This window comes from Bufo bufo, chromosome 6, assembly GCF_905171765.1.
Source record: "Bufo bufo chromosome 6, aBufBuf1.1, whole genome shotgun sequence".
NCBI lineage: Eukaryota > Metazoa > Chordata > Amphibia > Anura > Bufonidae > Bufo > Bufo bufo.
Window position 1 is genome coordinate 229,749,220 of NC_053394.1, and position 19,607 is coordinate 229,768,826.

The following is a 19,607-nucleotide window of genomic DNA, read 5'->3' on the forward strand; positions in this document are numbered from 1 at the left end:
ATAAATCGAAAATTCATACAAAAATTCATACAAAAAAATAGACCGGGAACATAAAGAAGACAAAATAAAGAATATAAAGTTAGTTATTATCAAAATAACAATTTTTGTGCCTCTAGTTACGACGTCAGCGGAAGTGACACTACATAACCAGGGAAGCAAGAAAAAAAAAATATATTGATTTATCCTAGGACCTGGCAAGAACATATACAGAGCAGAGGATCTAAATGCCATGAATGACCAAAATAAACAATGTTGCAAACAATGGGTGCAAAATATCTCAATATGTGGTATACCAAATAACACCATAATGGACATTGTTAGTATTGCTAATATTGTAATAGATGAAAAGTGAAGGGAGACCTGTTAGGGTAATGTCTTTTCACATCAGGTTTTCTGTAAGCAAAACAAAAGTATATAGGTTAGAACCTATGAAAAGGCATTTAATTCATATTCGCGGTTTAAACCTCCTGGCTCCAAGGTTCGTAACCTATGGATCCAGAACGCCTTGTTTTTTAACCCCTTAGGGACGCATGACGTACCGCTACGGCATGTTTCCCGAGTCCTTAAGGACCCATGACGTACCGGTATGTCATGGGTTTAAACCGCGATTGCGGCGTGGCGGGGGTTAATCGGAGCAGGATGCAAGCTGAAATCATTCAGCGGGCATCCTGTCACAACGCCGCTTTGCGGCGGCTGTGCGGCGGTGCCATCGGGTCCCCATGCGGCTGTTGGGGGGACCCGATGGCATGGAAGGCAGCGCGATGTCTAAGGAAGGCATCGCGCTGCCTTCCGGTGAAGAGCCTGTGAGATCCAGACCCCTGGATCTCACAGGCCCCGGAAGCTGTATGAGTAATACACACAGTATTACTCATACAGCCAATGCATTCCAATACAGAAGTATTGGAATGCATTGTAAAGGAATATACCCCCAAAAGTTCATGTCCCAAAGTGGGACAAAAAATAATGTGAAAAAAAAGTTAAAAAAAATAAAGTTTTCCCCAATTTTTTTTAAAGTTTCAAGTAAAAATAAAGGTAAAAAATAGGGGGGGACAAAAGTATACATATTAGGTATTGCCGCGTCCGTATCGACCGGTTCTATAAACATATCACATGACCTAACCCCTCAGATGAACATCGTAAAAAATAAAAAATAAAAACTGTGCTAAATAAACCATTTTTTGTCACCTTACACCACAAAAAGTAAAACAGCAAGCGATCAAAAAGGCGTTTGCCCACCAAAATAGTACCAATCTAACCGTCACCTCATCCCGCAAAAAAATTAGCCCCTACCTGAGACAATTGCCCAAAAAATAAAAAAACTATGGCTCAGAATATGGAGACACTAAAACATCATTTTTTTTGTTTGAAAAAAGCTGTTATTGTGTAAAACTTACATAAATAAAAAAAAAGTATACATATTTGGTATCGCCGCGTTCGTATCGACCGGCTATATAAAAATATCACATGATCTAACCCCTCAGATGAACACCATAAAAAAATTTAAATAAAAACTGTGCTAAATAAACAATTTTTTGTCACCTTACATCACAAAAAGTGTAATAGCAAGCGATCAAAATAGTCACACGCACCCAAAATAGTGTCAATAAAACCGTCATCTCATCCCAGAAAAATCATACCCTACCAAAAGTAATCGCCCAAAAACTGAAAAAATTATGGCTCTCAGACTATGGAAATACTAAAACATGTTTTTTTTTGCTTCAAAAATGAAATCATTGTGTAAAACTTACATAAATAAAAAAAAAGTATACATATTAGGTATCGCTGCATCCGTGACAACCTTGTCTATAAAAATATCCCATGATCTAACCTGTCAGATGAATGTTGTAAATAACAAAAAATAAAAACAGTGCCAAAACAGCTATTTTTTGTTATCTTTCCACACAAAAAGTGTAATATAGAGCAACCAAAAATCATATGTACCCTAAACTAGTACCAACAATACTGCCACCCTATCCCATAGTTTCTAAAATGGGGCCACTTTTTTGGAGTTTCTACTCTAGGGGTGCATCAGGGTGCTTCAAATGGGACATGGGTGTCAAAAAAACCAGTCCAGCAAAACCTGCCTTCCAAAAAATGTATGTCATTCCTTTCCTTCTGCGCCCTGCCGTGTGCCCGTACAGCGGTTTACGACCACATATGGGGTGTTTCTGTAAACTACAGAATCAGGGCCATAAATATTGAGTTTGGTTTGGCTGTTAACCATTGCTTTGTAACTGGAAAAAAAATATTAAAATGGAAAATCTGCCAAAAATGTGAAATTTTGAAATTGTATCTCTATTTTCCATTAATTATTGTGAAACTCCTAAAGGGTTAACGACGTTTGTAAAATCAGTTTTGAATACCTTGAGGGGTGTAGTTTCATAGATGGGGTCACTTTTATGGAGTTTCTACTCTAGGGGTGCATCAGGGGGCTTCAAATGTGCACCTGTACGCCCTGTGTCCTTAAGGGGTGAAAAACTGGACTCTGTCACCTCCCCTGTGGAAAGGTTGTACTTGCTCAATAATTTGAAACCGTAATTGGGAGATCAAAATGAAAGGGTATAGGTAACAATAAATTCTTCTTCCTTATTGTCGATTTTATGTTTCGAAAATCTGTCTTTTATTCTGGTCGATGTCTCCCCAACATACAATAATCCACAAGGACATTTTAAAATATAAACTATGAAACTGCTGTCACAAGTGAAAAAACCTTTAATTGGGAATCTCTCTCCAGAATGTGAATGTACAAAATATTCCCCTTTTATTACACTTGAGCAATGTATACATTGTAGGCAGGGAAATGTGCCTCTTTTAGGTGTAGCAAGTGTCATTTGTCGTGATAAGGTCTTGTTGCTGCCTACATCAGCCCTGATGATAATGCCCTAATGTTCTTTAATCTTTTGTAATAAATCATCGGTAACTGCTGGAATTCTGTTACTAATGGGTATGCCTCTCTTATAATGTTCCAGTGTCTATTTATGATGTTCCTAAATGTATTAATCCATGGGTGGTATTTTACCACCAATGGAATTTGAGGTTGTTTTTTTGGTAGACCCTGAATTGATGTAGAAGTATTTTTTAGTTTATCCTGTTCTTTTTCTAATAGTGGTTGTGGGTATCCTCTCGCCCAAAATGTATTTGACATTTCATTAATTCTCATTTTTTTAATTGCAGCATCCGAAACAATCCTATCAACATGTCTATACTGCGAATATTTTTTTGTTGCAGGTGAGTGATTGCTAGTGAAATATAGAAGACTGTTACGGTCAGACTCCTTGACATATAGGTCAGTTTGTAAGGATTCGTCATCTTTTTTCATGACTCAGTTGTCAAGGAAACTGATTTTCTCATTATCCCAATGCATTGTGAATTGAAGTTCCTGCCCTACCGAATTCAAATACATGGAAAAGTCCAGCAAGGTTTGAATGCCGCCCCGCCATACGCAAAAGACATTGTCAATAAAACATTGCCACAATATACAATGTTTTCTATATAACTCATGATTGTAAATATACATATGTTCAAACCATGTCATGTAACTATTTGCGTACGCCGGTGCGGCATTCAAACCCATCGCGGTACCCATCGCGGTACCGCAACATTGTTGATATAAGCTATCCTGGAATAAAAAAGTTTTCCCTTAACAAAATCTCAAGGAGTTTCAAAAATAACTCTTTTTCCTGAGATGAGTAATTAGAGAACTCAAGAATCCATTCCACAGCTATAAGGCCCTTTGTACATGTGTACAAACTGCACACATCAAAAGTATATCTCCTTCACTTATAGTGAGATTTTTAATTAGCCAGTATCTAATTAAAAAGATGACATCTCTTTAGTTAAAGGTTACAGAACTTTTTCTAAAAGAATGGCTGGTTGAAACAAGATGGAATTAGTAGACACCACTATAGGGAATTTATTGAAATGAATTATTAAATCGGGTGCTCGTCACTGTAGAGCCAGGAAATTCGACAAGTCAATCAGTCGGCACTCCGTAGTATTAGTTGGCAGTGCACGTGTCCAGGGCCGGCGTCCCACACGTATCCATATAGAACACGTGCACTGCAAACTAATACTATGGAGTGAAAACTCAGATCCGACAGTATATTCTAGCACAGAGGCGTTACCATGGTGATGGGGATGCTTCAAGTTAGAATATACTAAGAACTGTTTATATAACTGCCCCCTGCTGCCTGGCAGCACCCGGTCTCTTACAGGGGGCTGTGAACCTCACAATTAACCCCTCAGGTGCCGCACCTGAGGGGTTAATTGTGCGGATCTCAGCCCCCTGTAAGAGATCGGGTGACCCCCTCCCTCCCCAGTATTGAAATCATTGGTGGCCAGTGTGGCCCCCCTCCCTCCCCAGTATTAAAATCATTGGTGGCCAGTGCGGCCCCCCCACCCCCACCCACCCTATTAAAATCATTGGTGGTTAGTGCGGGCCCCCCCTATTAAAATCATTGGTGTCCAGTGCGGCCTCCCCTCTCCCCCCCCTAATTAAAATCATTGGTTAACAACCCCCCTCCCCCCCATCATTGGTGGCAGCGGAGCGGCAGTTCCGATCGGAGTCCCAGTTTAATCGCTGGGGCTCCGATCGGTTACCATGGCAGCCAGAACGCTACTGCAGTCCTGGCTGCCATGGTTACTTAGCACTTTTAGCAGCATTATACTTACGTGCGCTGTCTGTGGCCAGCCGGGCGCTCCTCCTACTGGTAAGTGACAGGTCTGTGCTATAAGCAATGCGCCGCACAGACCTTTCACTTACCAGTAGGAGGAGCGCCGGGACTCCGATCGGAACTGCCGCTCTGCTGCCACAAGCAGTATGTGTGCACAAGTCTACACGTACTGACTGATGGGTCTGCCCCCTTCAACTTCTGGGTCTACAAATTGGGCATGTGGCCTGAGCTTGCCCTTTACGCCTTGAAGGTGCTGGCCTGCCCTGCAGCCAGTGTATTGCCTGAACATTTGTTTAGCACGGCTGGAGGGGTTATAACAGGTTATATTTCCCAATGATTTGGGGTGTACCCTATTTTAAACAAAAAAAATAAAAAATAAAAAATAAAAAATAAAACCAAAAAGCAGTGTAGGCTACCTCTTCATCCTTTACTGCCGCTTCCACCTACACCGCCACATCCACCGCCTCCTTAACCTCCTACTCCATATGGACCTCGTCCTCCAAGATCAAAATTATTATTTTTTATTTGTACGTATTTTATGTTATTTAAAGTCATTTCCCTATCCACATTTGTTTGCAGAGCACTTGCCATGGTCTTAACCACATTTTGCTGCCATTTGCAGCTCTCTAGCCTTTTCTATGACTTTTTTACAGCCATTTTAGTGCTCAAAAGTTCGGGTCCCCATTGACTTCAATGGGGTTCGGGTCAAGTTCGAGTCCCGAACTCGAACTTTTTTGTGAAGTTCGGCCGAACCCGTCGAACCCGAACATCCAGGTGTCTGCTCCACTTTAATTATATCTTGATTCTCTGTCCGAGATGTGTTTTACTGTCCTTATTTTTTGCTAACCGTCCATTGTATTTGACAGCTTTTTGTACTATAGCTATCATGGTCAAGTTTGGACCACATTTATCTTCTATATTTTAATTGTATGTAGATTAAAGGTTAAGTTTTAGGAAGTTGCTTTTGATACTGTCCCTCATAGATGTTAAATAGGTAAAATAAGGTCTATATGCTTGGAAAGTATCATTATTTAATTGGATTGAAAATTGACTGAAGGACCGTGTCCAGAGAGGTGTGGTCAATGATTCCTATTCAGAATGGTCCCGAGTTGTAGTGGTGTACCCCAACATTTAGTGCTGGGACCTCTATTATTTAATTAATTTATTAACAATATCAAGACTAAGATTAATTGCACCATTTCTATTTTTGCAGATGACACTAAGTTATGTAGCACTGTGCAGTCTATGGAAGATGTCCATAAAATACACGCTGATTTGAACACCCTAAGTGATTGGGAATCAACTTGGCAAATGAGGTTCAATGTGGATAAATGTAAAGTTATGTATTTTGGTATTAATAACCTCTGTGCATCATATGGGGATATAACACTGGGAGAGTCATATGTAGAGAAAGATTTGGGAGTCCTTGTAGATCGTAGATTAAAGGGAGTCTGTCACCACAATTTGCCCTTATAGACCACTTACTTAGCACTGTAGCATAACTATAGATCAGTCAAATGGTACCTTTGTCTTTTTGTTTAGATGTTCACCAGGGGCAAAAACTGAGTTTTATTCATATGTAAATGAGGGCTCGCAAGTGCCCAGGGGCGGCTATCAGGCTGTAAGTGCCCAGGCCGCTCTTCCTTCTTATCACATAACCCCTCCCCAGCCGGTTGCTTGTCCCGCCCTGTAAGCCTCTTACGTCATCCAGTGTCCTGGCCGATATCCCGCCGGCGCTGAGTGAGCTGCTGGTGAGCTGACCCGTTAAAAGATTTTAGGTGCAGGCCTGCAGTTGACCTGACCCTGTAAAAAATTATACGTGAGGGCCTGCTGGTAAGCTGACCCTGTAAAAAATTTGAGGTGCGGGCCTGCTGGTGAGCTGAACCTTTTAAAGATTTTAGGTGCGGGCCTGCTGGTGAGCTGATCTTCTAAAAGGTTGTAGGTGAGGGCCTGCAGGTGAGCTGATCCTGTAAAACATTATATGTGAGGGCCTGCTGGTGAGCTGACCCTGTAAAAGATTGTAGGTGGAGGCCTGCTGAAGAGCTGAGCCTGTAAAATATTTTAGATGCGGGCCTGCTGGTGAGCTGACCCTGTAAAAGATTTTAGGTGCGGGCCTGCTGGTGAGCTGTCCCTCTAAAAGCTTGTAGGTGAGAGCCTGCAGGTGAGCTGACTCTCTAAAACATTATATGCGAGGGCCTTCAGGTGAGCTGACCCTGTAAAAGATTGTAGGTGAAGGCATGCTGGTGATGTGACCTTGTAAAACATTATATGTGAGGGCCTGCTGGTGAGCTGACTCTCTAAAAAATTGTATGCAAGGACCTGCTGGTGAGCTTACCCTGTAAAACATTATATGTGAGGGCCTGCTGGTGAGCTGACCCAGTAAAAGATTGTAGGTGAAGGCCTGCTGGTGAGCTGATCCTGTGAAAAATTATATGTGAGGGCCTGCTGGTGAGCTGACCCTGTAAAATATTTGAGATGTGGGCTTGCTGGTGAGCTGACCCTGTAAAAGATTTTAGGTGCGGGCCTGCTGGTGAGCTGACCCTCTAAAAGGTTGTAGGTGAGGGCCTGCAGGTGAGCTGACCCTCTAAAACATTATCTGTGAGGGCCTGCAGGTGAGCTGACCCTGTAAAAGATTGTATGTAAAGGCCTGCTGGTGAGCTGACCCTGTAAACCATTATATGTGAGGGCCTGCTGATGAGCTGAGCCTGTAAAAGATTTTAGGTGCGGCCTGCTGGTGAGCTGACCCTGTAAAAGATTTTAGGTGTGGGCCTGCTGGTGAGCTGACCCTCTAAAAGCTTGTAGGTGAGAGCCTGCAGGTGAGCTGACTCTCTAAAACATTATATGCGAGGGCCTTCAGATGAGCTGACCCTGTAAAAGATTGTAGGTGAAGGCATGCTGGTGATGTGACCTTGTAAAACATTATATGTGAGGGCATGCTGGTGAGCTGACTCTCTAAAAAATTGTATGCAAGGACCTGCTGGTGAGCTGACCCTGTAAAACATTATATGTGAGGGCCTGCTGGTGAGCTGACCCAGTAAAAGATTGTAGGTGAAGGCCTGCTGGTGAGCTGATCCTGTGAAAAATTATATGTGAGGGCCTGCTGGTGAGCTGACCCTGTAAAATATTTGAGATGTGGGCCTGCTGGTGAGCTGACCCTGTAAAAGATTTTAGGTGCGGGCCTGCTGGTGAGCTGACCCTTCTAAAAGGTTGTAGGTGAGGGCCTGCAGGTGAGATGACCCTCTAAAACATTATCTGTGAGGGCCTGCAGGTGAGCTGACCCTGTAAAAGATTGTATGTAAAGGCCTGCTGGTGAGCTGACCCTGTAAACCATTATATGTGAGGGCCTGCTGATGAGCTGAGCCTGTAAAAGATTTTAGGTGCGGCCTGCTGGTGAGCTGACCCTGTAAAAGATTTTAGGTGCGGGCCTGCTGGTGAGCTGACCCTCTAAAAGCTTGTAGGTGAGAGCCTGCAGGTGAGCTGACTCTCTAAAACATTATATGCGAGGGCCTTCAGGTGAGCTGACCCTGTAAAAGATTGTAGGTGAAGGCATGCTGGTGATGTGACCTTGTAAAACATTATATGTGAGGGCCTGCTGGTGAGCTGACTCTCTAAAAAATTGTATGCAAGGGCCTGCTGGGGAGCTGACCCTGTAAAACATTATATGTGAGGGCCTGCTGGTGAGCTGATCCTGTGAAAAATTATATGTGAGGGCCTGCTGGTGAGCTGACCCTGTAAAATATTTGAGATGTGGGCCTGCTGGTGAGCTGACCCTGTAAAAGATTTTAGGTGCGGGCCTGCTGGTGAGCTGACCCTTCTAAAAGGTTGTAGGTGAGGGCCTGCAGGTGAGCTGACCCTCTAAAACATTATCTGTGAGGGCCTGCAGGTGAGCTGACCCTGTAAAAGATTGTATGTAAAGGCCTGCTGGTGAGCTGACCCTGTAAACCATTATATGTGAGGGCCTGCTGATGAGCTGAGCCTGTAAAAGATTTTAGGTGCGGGCCTGCTGGTGAGCTGACCCTCTAAAAGCTTGCAGGTGAGAGCCTGCAGGTGAGCTGACTCTCTAAAACATTATATGCGAGGGCCTTCAGGTGAGCTGACCCTGTAAAAAATTGTAGGTGAAGGCATGCTGGTGAGGTGACCTTGTAAAACATTATATGTGAGGGCCTGCTGGTGAGCTGACTCTCTAAAAAATTGTATGCAAGGACCTGCTGGTGAGCTGACCCTGTAAAACATTATATGTGAGGGTCTGCTGGTGAGCTGACCCAGTAAAAGATTGTAGGTGAAGGCCTGCTGGTGAGCTGATCCTGTGAAAAATTATATGTAAGGGCCTGCTAGTGAGCTGACCCTGTAAAATATTTGAGATGTGTGCCTGCTGGTGAGCTGACCCTGTAAAAGATTTTAGGTGCGGGCCTGCTGGTGAGCTGACCCTTTTAAAAGGTTGTAGGTGAGGGCCTGCAGGTGAGCTGACCCTCTAAAACATTATCTGTGAGGGCCTGCAGGTGAGCTGACCCTGTAAAAGATTGTATGTAAAGGCCTGCTGGTGAGCTGACCCTGTAAACCATTATATGTGAGGGCCTGCTGATGAGCTGAGCCTGTAAAAGATTTCAGGTGCGGCCTGCTGGTAAGCTGACCCTGTAAAAGATTTTAGGTGCGGGCCTGCTGGTGAGCTGACCCTCTAAAAGCTTGTAGGTGAGAGCCTGCAGGTGAGCTGACTCTCTAAAACATTATATGCGAGGGCCTTTAGGTAAGCTGACCCTGTAAAAGATTGTAGGTGAAGGCATGCTGGTGATGTGACCTTGTAAAACATTATATGTGAGGGCCTGCTGGTGAGCTGACTCTCTAAAAAATTGTATGCAAGGACCTGCTGGTGAGCTGACCCTGTAAAACATTATATGTGAGGGCCTGCTGGTGAGCTGACCCAGTAAAAGATTGTAGGTGAAGGCCTGCTGGTGAGCTTATCCTGTGAAAAATTTGAGATGTGGGCCTGCTGGTGAGCTGACCCTGTAAAAGATTTTAGGTGCGGGCCTGCTGGTGAGCTGACCCTTCTAAAAGGTTGTAGGTGAGGGCCTGCAGGTGAGCTGACCCTCTAAAACATTATCTGTGAGGGCCTGCAGGTGAGCTGACCCTGTAAACCATTATATGTGAGGGCCTGCTGATGAGCTGAGCCTGTAAAAGATTTTAGGTGCGGCCTGCTGGTGAGCTGACCCTGTAAAAGATTTTAGGTGCGGGCCTGCTGGTGAGCTGGCCCTCTAAAAGCTTGTAGGTGAGAGCTGACTCTCTAAAACATTATATGCGAGGGCCTTCAGGTGATCTGACACTGAAAAGATTGTAGGTGAAGGCATGCTGGTGAGGTGACCTTGTAAAACATTATATGTGAGGGCCTGCTGGTGAGCTGACTCTCTAAAAAATTCTATGCGAGGACCTGCTGGTATGCTGACCCTGTAAAACATTATATGCGCAGACCTGCTGGTGAGTTGACCCTGTAAAACATTATATGCGTGGGCCTGCTGGTGAGCTGACCCTATAAAACATTATATGCGAAGGGCATATATGCGAGGGCATCTGTTGGAACTGCTGTGTGTTCCCCTTGTCTCCCCTCCTCAGTTGGCCAAGGATCTATGGACTCTGCCACCAGCGTTCTCAGATGGAAATTTTTGGAGCAATTTTTCAACAAGGATCTTCTGGTATTGCACCGTTTTGCTCATCCTCTCCACCAGAGGAATAAGAGATGAAAAGATCTCTTTGTAGCGGGGGTTGAGAAGGGTGATCAACCAGTAATCTGTGTTGCCTAAAATGCATATAATGCACGGGTCGCGGGAAAGGCAGCCTAACATGAAGTCAGCCATGTGTTCCAGAGTACCATTAAGCAAGACTTCGCTGTCATCATCAGGAGGATTACTCTCAAGCTCCTCATCCTCTTCCTCCTCTTCTGCCCACCCATGCTGAACAGATGGAATTAAACTTCCATGGGTACTACCCTCTGTAGCGGAGGCAACCGTCTCCTGCACCTCCTCCTCCTCCTCTTCATCATCCAATTTGCGCTGATAAGATGAACTGATGGTGGTCTGGCTATCACCCTGTGTAATGGCCTCCCCTCATTTCCACCTCTTCCACATGTAAAGTGTTTTCCTTAATTGTGAGCAGCGAGCGTTCAAGTAGACACAGAAGTGGGATGGTTACGCTGATAATAGCATTATCACCGCTCACTATCTGTGTTGATTCCTCAAAGTTTCTTAAAACTTCACAGAGGTCAGACATCCATGCCCACTCCTCGCTTGTGAATAGCGGAAGCTGACTGGAAAGGCGACGACCATGTTGCAGCTGGTATTCCACTACTGCCCTCTGCTGCTCACAAAGCATGGCCAACATATGGAACGTGGAGTTCAAGTGCGTGCTCACGTCGCAGAACAGCCGTTGAGCTGGCAATTTGAATCGCTGCTGAAGCGTTGATAGACCAGCTGTCAGGAATCATCCTGCTATGTCTGTTTAGTTCAGATCGTCTTGCCCTCAAGATCTCCCTCAGTTAAGATGGTTGATTGTGTCTCAGCTGGGTGCCATCTTACTTTACATTTCACATTTAAACCTCTCAAGCATGTTACTAATTGCTTGAGTATTGTGTTTTAGCTTCTGCTTGTGCAGTCCTCTTGCTTGGAACTAGCTCTCTGGTTTGTTCCTCCTCCTTGCGGTTTACCCTGCTACTCTGTGACATCCTGTTACCTCCTATTGCTGGCCCGTATTGCCTGACTACATTCCTGTGCTGCCTGCCTTGACCCATTGCTCGTCTGACCTTGGCTCTACTGCATCCTTCGGTCCTGCACAGTTGCTACTGTTAATGGTTCCGCCTGCCTGGCTCTATTGCATGCTTCGGTCCTGCACCATTGCTACCGGTAATGGCTACGCCTGTCTGACTCTGCTGCATCCTTCGGTTCTGCACAGTTGCTACTGGTAACGGCTCCGCCTGCCTGGCTCTGCTACTTCTTTCAAGACTCCGGTGCTTCCTGTGTGCAGGCCTTGTCCCTGCCATTAGATTCCAGCAGTATTCCACTTGTATCGTGACAGAATGGTCAAGCCAAAAATGAAGTCTGCCGGGACAGGGAGTTTAGAGGTTTGCATTAAGCAACTACAGACTGCTATGGCTAAAATGTGCACCGAGATGCAGACTTTAAAAAATAAATATGACGCCCTTGATGGACAGACTTCCCACAACATCCAAATTTATAGACAAACGATTCACGAGCTACATGGTAAAGTGCAGACATTATCCGAATGGATAGTCCACTTGGAGAATCAAGTTTCTGTACCACCCGCTATAGTGCCTGCAATGACCCCTAAGTTACCACCATTCAGATTTGGCAGAGACCGTGACAAGGTCCGGGGGTTCCTTAATCAATGTAGGCTATACTTTGATGCAAATTCAACTCAGTTTCCTACTGATAGATCTAAAGTCTTATGTATTATTATGCTGCTGACACATAAAACCATTGCCTGGGCTAGTCTATTGATTGAGACTCAAGATGCCCGGCTAAATCACTTAGAGGACTTTATTGATGCCATGAGTCAAATGTTTAATGATCCCAATCAAGGTGCTACAGCTGAAGCAGCATTACTAGCATTGCGCCAGGGCAGACGCCCTGTCACAGAGTATGCAACGTAGTTCAAGAGGTGGGCTGTCGACACCGATTGGAACGACGCAGCGAAAATGTCTTTTTTTAGGAAATCACTATGCAGCACATTAAAAGAGGAACTTTCTTGTGCAGAGGCCCCTTTAGGTTTGGATGCTTTTATTAACCATTGCATTCGAATGGATACCCGACTCTCTGAACGATGACAAGAGAAATGGGCTACCTTGAATTATGATACTAAGCAGTATCCCTGTTTTCCTGTATCCACTTACAAGGAACCCCAAAGAAAGTTTTACAGAGAATCAGGAAGTGAGCCTATGCAAGTAGATTCCATTCTAAGATGTGAAAACGTTGATCGAAGGGACCACAGGCTCCGGGAAAGTCTATGCTTTTACTGTGGAAATATGCACAACACCAATCAAAATTAACGCCCAAAGGCAGTAATGGCTGTAAGCTAAAGATAGAAATGAATAAACACCTATAAATGTACAACACAGCCGTGTTCAAATGTAAAACATACCAAATCTTTATTGTTACATACAAAACATAATAAAAAACATATATATGGCAATGAAGACACAGGAATAACACTGGACTGCTGGTAATGTAGCAATATAATAAATGCAGTAAATCCCATATACCCCTGATAAGTGCCTAGTAGGTATCAAGTCAATAGGTAATAATAAAGTGCAAAGTGCATGAAAATGGGGATAAACGTGGGAAAAATAGCTGCTCGTTAAATACAGACCAGTAAATCCTGACCCCGACGCACGTTTCGCTGTCGCTTCTTCAGGGGATAAACATGGATGGTGCTTCTAAGTCTTATATACCCCTTTAATTAGTCAGACGCCCTACACATGTGGTGGAATGGAATATCCATGTAGCGCTAGGGGGCAGCGGCCGCGCACCAGAAGTAAAATGACTTCCGGTCCGTGGACCGAATAATTGGAACGCACCGAAAACAGAAAGGAGTCAGAGGAAGGCATTGAACACTAATGCGGGTCACCAACCATCGCTCTCCTGGACTCAGCACACTTAACCCCTGTGTTAGTGGGATATGTATACAGGAATGGTATATAGGATATGAATAACAAGTTTAAGGGGAATAAGGGCTTGAAAAGAAAATACATGAGGGGAATAAAGATAGAATTTAAAATAAACATATATGAGGAAATTAATATAGATGCAAATCGAAATACAATTATAGATATATGAGTATATATAGAAATATATAAATACAAATACAAATATAAATACAGGTACATTTATCTAAAATATGTAATACACTGATAAAGTAAAAAAAGTAAAAAGGGCAACTACGGTACTAAAGTCAAGGTATCTATTGGCATCAACTTCCTTAAAGTGTGTACTGGTCATGATCCGATTCCCGAATTATTATATATATATATATATATATATATATATATATATATGAACGTAGACAATCAAAATAAATCACTGCAGCTCTCACCTCTCACCTCCTTGTGGAGCACGGATAATCAGACCTGGACTCAGTCTGGAGCAAAATGTGAAAAGAACACGGATTCCAGCTCTTCACAATATAAAAGCTTCTTTATTCAACTTCCTTAAGATCAGACATAAAAAAAGCAGGATAGTACGTTGTGATGCGTTTCGGGCTGTTACATCTTAGCCCTTCATCAAGACAAATAAACAAACTTAAAATCTCAATTTTATACACAGTCAGAAGAAACCTCACCCACTTGATTGGATAATTTCCATCACCTAGAGCAAATACCAGGTGGCCATGGAGTGATGGTCATGAGGAAAATAATTCCAATTAGGTGGGGTGGAATCCTTCCCCAAAGAAAAATAAATCATTTATATTGTAAGGTTAAGTCATGCTTCCTATTCAATCCCTTGGGTATACATGTTCCAAGATTGAACATCCAATAAGTTTCTCGACTATATAATTTTTGCTACGATCTCCTCCTCGGACTGGAATGGTGACTCTTTCGACACCTTGTACATAAAACGCAGAAGTATCGCCCTTGTGTACTACCGCAAAGTGTGATGTGGCTGCTGAAACATTGCGCGTTAAAACATGTGGGATGTCACTCAGATGTTTGCAAATTCTCACTTTGAGCTGATTTATTGTGCATCCAACATATTGTAGCGCGCAAGCTCGACATGTGATGACATAAACAACATATTCCGTGTTGCAATTAATGTATTGTTGCAATTTATGTGTGCTACCATTGGATGTAGATATAGCATCTTTACTGACTGACATATGCAGGCAACATATACATTTTTTACTTCCACATTTGAAATTTCCTTTGGTGGTTAACCACACTGGTTCACACACTGCGTTTTCCATGAATAGGCTTGGGCTAACTTTTTGCCCAATGGTTGGTGCTTTTTTCGCAATGCACCTAATACCTGCCTCTGTGATATCTCCCCAACCTTCATCAAAGCCTATCACTGGAAAATGTTTGCGCAAGACATTGCAGATCAGGGGGTATTCGGCACTATAATTTGTAACAAAAGTTACAGGTTCGCTTGATTCCCGAGAGCGAACTCGAACCTTTTTATTACTTTTAGTTATTTTCTTCTTTTTATTCACATTCTTTATTCGAGCGAATATAAGTGAATCTCTGTCCACCGATGTTGCATGTTCCATTGCCTTGCGAATATTTTCTTTCGAATATCCCCTAATCTGCAACCTCGCAGCAATGTCAGTTGCTTCCTTCGCAAATAGACTCAAGGAAGAGCAATTACGTCGTGCCCTCAACATTTCCCCTTTGGTAATGTTCTTGGCTACATGAGGGGGATGGCAGGATGATGCATGGAGTAGAGTATTCCCCGCAGTATTTTTACGGTATGTACAAGTATAAACTACCTGGTTCTCTCGATCACCCCGTAGTAAAAGATCCAGAAAAGTAATCAAAACAAAATCGCTGACCATGGTGAGTTTGATCGAGGGAACACAGCTGTTCAAATACTCTACAAATGGCATCAAATCTTTCACATCACCCTGCCAGACCCATAACATGTCATCGATAAAACGCCCATACCATTTCATGGACATTAAATATGGGTTACCCTCCGAAAATAAAAAAAACTGTTCTCCCACCATGCCATAAACACATTTGCCACTGAAGGCGAAAATTTGGCACCCATTGAAACTCCGGATATTTGTAAATAATATAAACCATTAAACATAAAAAAGTTATGTTTAAGCAAAAAATCGGTACAAATACAAATATAATCTCGAAGTTCCAAGGTATAGTTGCTAAATACATCTAAAAACCATTTCAAGGCTGCGATCGCCAAATGGTGAGGGATATTAGTATACAGTGAATTGATATTGGCGGTAACCCATATAAATTCCTCTTGCCATGCGAATTGATGGAAATTTTGAAGCACACTGCATGTATCTTTAAGATAGCCCGGTATATGTGGTACAAGGGGTTGCAGTAGGGAGTCAACCCATTCCGAAAGTCATTCCGAATACGATCCGATTCCTGCCACAATCGGTCTTAATGGTGGAGGAAACCCCTCCTTATGCACTTTAGGAATGGCATGGAATATGGGCGTATTCGGATGCTCAATGTATATGAATTCTTTTTCCTTTTCACATATGTTGCCTGCATATGTCAGTCAGTAAAGATGTTATATCTACATCCAATGGTAGCACACATAAATTGCAACAATACATTAATTGCAACACGGAATATGTTGTTTATGTCATCATATGTCGAGCTTGCGCGCTACAATATGTTGGATGCACAATAAATCAGCTCAAAGTGAGAATTCGCAAACATCTGAGTGACATCCCGCATGTTTTAACGCGCAATGTTTCAGCAGCCACATCACACTTTGCGGTAGTACACAAGGGCGATACCTCTGCGTTTTATGTACAAGGTGTCGAAAGAGTCACCATTCCAGTCAAAAAAATGGGTGGTCCCTAGGGGGAGATGGTGCCAGGGCACTCTCCGGGATGTACTGCTCTGTAAAAGAGAATGTGAAAAGGAATAAGGGGCAGTAATGTAATTTAAAAAAACTAAGGTTTATTAGAATTAGTTAAGATCCCTAATGGGGAAGACAAGCCCCTACCAGACAAACAAGACAGACAACAGTGTGGGGCCCAAAGGGTGAGTCCCCAAGAGATAGGTCACTCAATCAGAGCTGGCCAACAGTAAACACAAAGATTGGGTCTTTGGCGGATGCCGTAGACCTAAATTATGCCATAAGGCAGGATAAAGGGTAGATCTTACCGGTATGCCAGTCAGGACAGGTATAGTCCAAAACACAGGAGGTGGAGGAACTTCTCGTGTTCTGAAGTTGGTCCTCTGGTGGGTGATACCTGGGTTCCAAGGGGCTGCAGGGAAAGTCTATCCCTGTTGATGCCCTACTTGGTCTGTTGTAACGGTCGCGTACACACACACACAGGGGGAGGGAAGTGACCACTGCGCTCCACCCTTACCCCTGGCCCTGCCTACTTGCCTCGCGAGTCCTAATGACAGGGGACAACTGGACGGCAATCCCTAACTTGGAGTAAGTGCAGGGATGACAGACAGACAAACAACAGGACGTGAATGGACCGAGTCAATACCAGGAAAGCTGCAAAGTACAAAAGGAGCAAGCAGAGAATTGTCAGGAGAAGCCGGGGTCATAAATACCAGGAGAGCAGAGAAGTACAAGAGGAGTCCTAAGAGAGTAGTCAGGTGGGAGCCGAGGTCACAATACCAGGACGGAAGCGCAGTACAGGAGGAGGAGGCAAAAGGATGGTCAGGGAACAGGATCAGGTAAGTATTCAGCAGTCCAACAAATAGCCAGGAACCTAGAAATTAACAGGCAACCTGTAGCCAGCAGGCTGCCTGTATTTATAGTGGGGAGTGAGGGTCATGTGACGTGGCCAGCGTCACATGACCGACAAACCAACCAGTCGAGCACCGAGTGATCAGCTCGGCGCTCAAGGCAGACTAGGAGCAGGGAGCCACCCAGCCAGTAAAGCTGCCCTGGGAATGAGGTCAAACACAGAACCTCATTCCAAAAGCTAAGCAACAGTTCTGCGGGCAATGGGGGACCGAGTGCACCTTCGGAACCCCGTGACATCTGTAAGTCCCTATGGTATCAACCTAACACGAGGTCCTGTCCCCGCAAGGGGTGGCCGCGTCCGTAACCTAGCCCTATTAAATCACCCTAGATAGCCCTAAAGGAACAAAGGAGTGGTCCTGATGGTAGTAGGGGTAACCAGGGTAAGGTGGAGGAAATGGGTATGGAAGATATATATGTCGGAGTCCCTACGCGTTTCGTTATCTCGGGAATATATCAAAGTATGAAAAATACCTCCACTTTATTAAAAAAGAGACCCCCTAACTCTTCAGGGGACAGGGATCAAGAGTGGAGGAAGTTATCCCCGCTCCTACCACCATATAATCATGTGTCTAGATCAGAGGAAAGGGACGGGCCTGTTGGTTGCACAGGCCTGACTAGACCGGTGTGGTCAAAATCAGCCCAGGTACAGTTATAGTCGTGGAGCGCGTGTGACATATACCTAAAAAAGCAGCGCTCCCAGCCCAATATGATGATCTAGGTTGGAAGGAGGGATAAACAAGAAAAGCCCTGTGGGTTGCGCAGACCTGATAGGACTAATAAAGTCCAGATCAGCCCAGATACAATTTTCAATATGGAGCACGTGTGGCGAATACCATATGAGGCGGCAGTGCAGATAGACTTGCCGCCTGTCGTCAGACGCCGATACACAGGCGGCAAGTCTATCTGCACTGCCGCCTCATATGGTATTCGCCACACGCGCTCCATATTGAAAATTGTATCTGGGCTGATCTGGACTTTATTAGTCCTATCAGGTCTGCGCAACCCACAGGGCTTTTCTTGTTTATCCCTCCTTCCAACCTAGATCATCATATTGGGCTGGGAGCGCTGCTTTTTTAGGCATATGTCACATGCGCTCCACGACTATAACTGTACCTGGGCTGATTTTGACCACACCGGTCTAGTCAGGCCTGTGCAACCAACAGGCCCGTCCTTTAGGGCTATCTAGGGTGATTTAATAGGGCTAGGTTCCGGACGCGGCCACCCCTTGCGGGGACAGGACCTTGTATTAGGTTGATACCATAGGGACTTACAGGCCAAGTAGGGCATCAACAGGGATAGACTTTCCCTGCAGCCCCTTGGAACCCAGGTATCACCCACCAGAGGACCAACTTCAGAACACGAGAAGTTCCTCCACCTCCTGTGTTTTGGACTATACCTGTCCTGACTGGCATACCGGTAAGATCTACCCTTTATCCTGCCTTATGGCATAATTTAGGTCTACGGCATCCGCCAAAGACCCAATCTTTGTGTTTACTGTTGGCCAGCTCTGATTGAGTGACCTATCTCTTGGGGACTCACCCTATGGGCCCCACACTGTTGTCTGTCTTGTTTGTCTGGTAGGGGCTTGTCTTCCCCATTAGGGATCTTAACTAATTCTAATAAACCTTAGTTTTTTAAATTACGTTACTGCCCCTTATTCCTTTTCACACTCACCATTCCAGTCAGAAGAGGAGATCGTAGGCAAAAATTATATAGTCGAGAAACTTATTGGATGTTCAATCTTGGAGCATGTACAGTACAGACCAAAAGTTTGGACACACCTTCTCATTCAAGAGTTTTCTTTATTTTCATGACTATGAAAATTGTAGATTCACACTGAAGGCATCAAAACTATGAATTAACACATGTGGAATTATATACATAACAAACAAGTGTGAAACAACAGAAAATATGTCATATTCTAGGTTCTTCAAAGTAGCCACCTTTTGCTTTGATTACTGCTTTGCACACTCTTGGCATTCTCTTGATGAGCTTCAAGAGGTAGACCCCTGAAATGGTTTTCACTTCACAGGTATGCCCTGTCAGGTTTAATAAGGTGGATTTCATGCCTTATAAATGGTGTTGGGACCATCAGTTGCGTTGAGGAGAAGTCAGGTGGATACACAGCTGATAGTCCTACTGAATAGACTGTTAGAATTTGTATTATGGCAAGAAAAAAGCAGTTAAGCAAAGAAAAAAACGAGTGGCCATCATTACTTAAAGAAATGAAGGTCAGTCAGCCGAAAAATTGGGAAAACTTTGAAAGTAAGGGCTATTTGACCATGAAGGAGAGTGATGGGGTGCTGCGCCAGATGACCTGGCCTTCACAGTCACCGGACCTGAACCCAATCGAGATGGTTTGGGGTGAGCTGGACCGCAGAGTGAAGGCAAAAGGGCCAACAAGTGCTAAGCATCTCTGGGAACTCCTTCAAGACTGTTGGAAGACCATTTCAGGGGACTACCTCTTTAA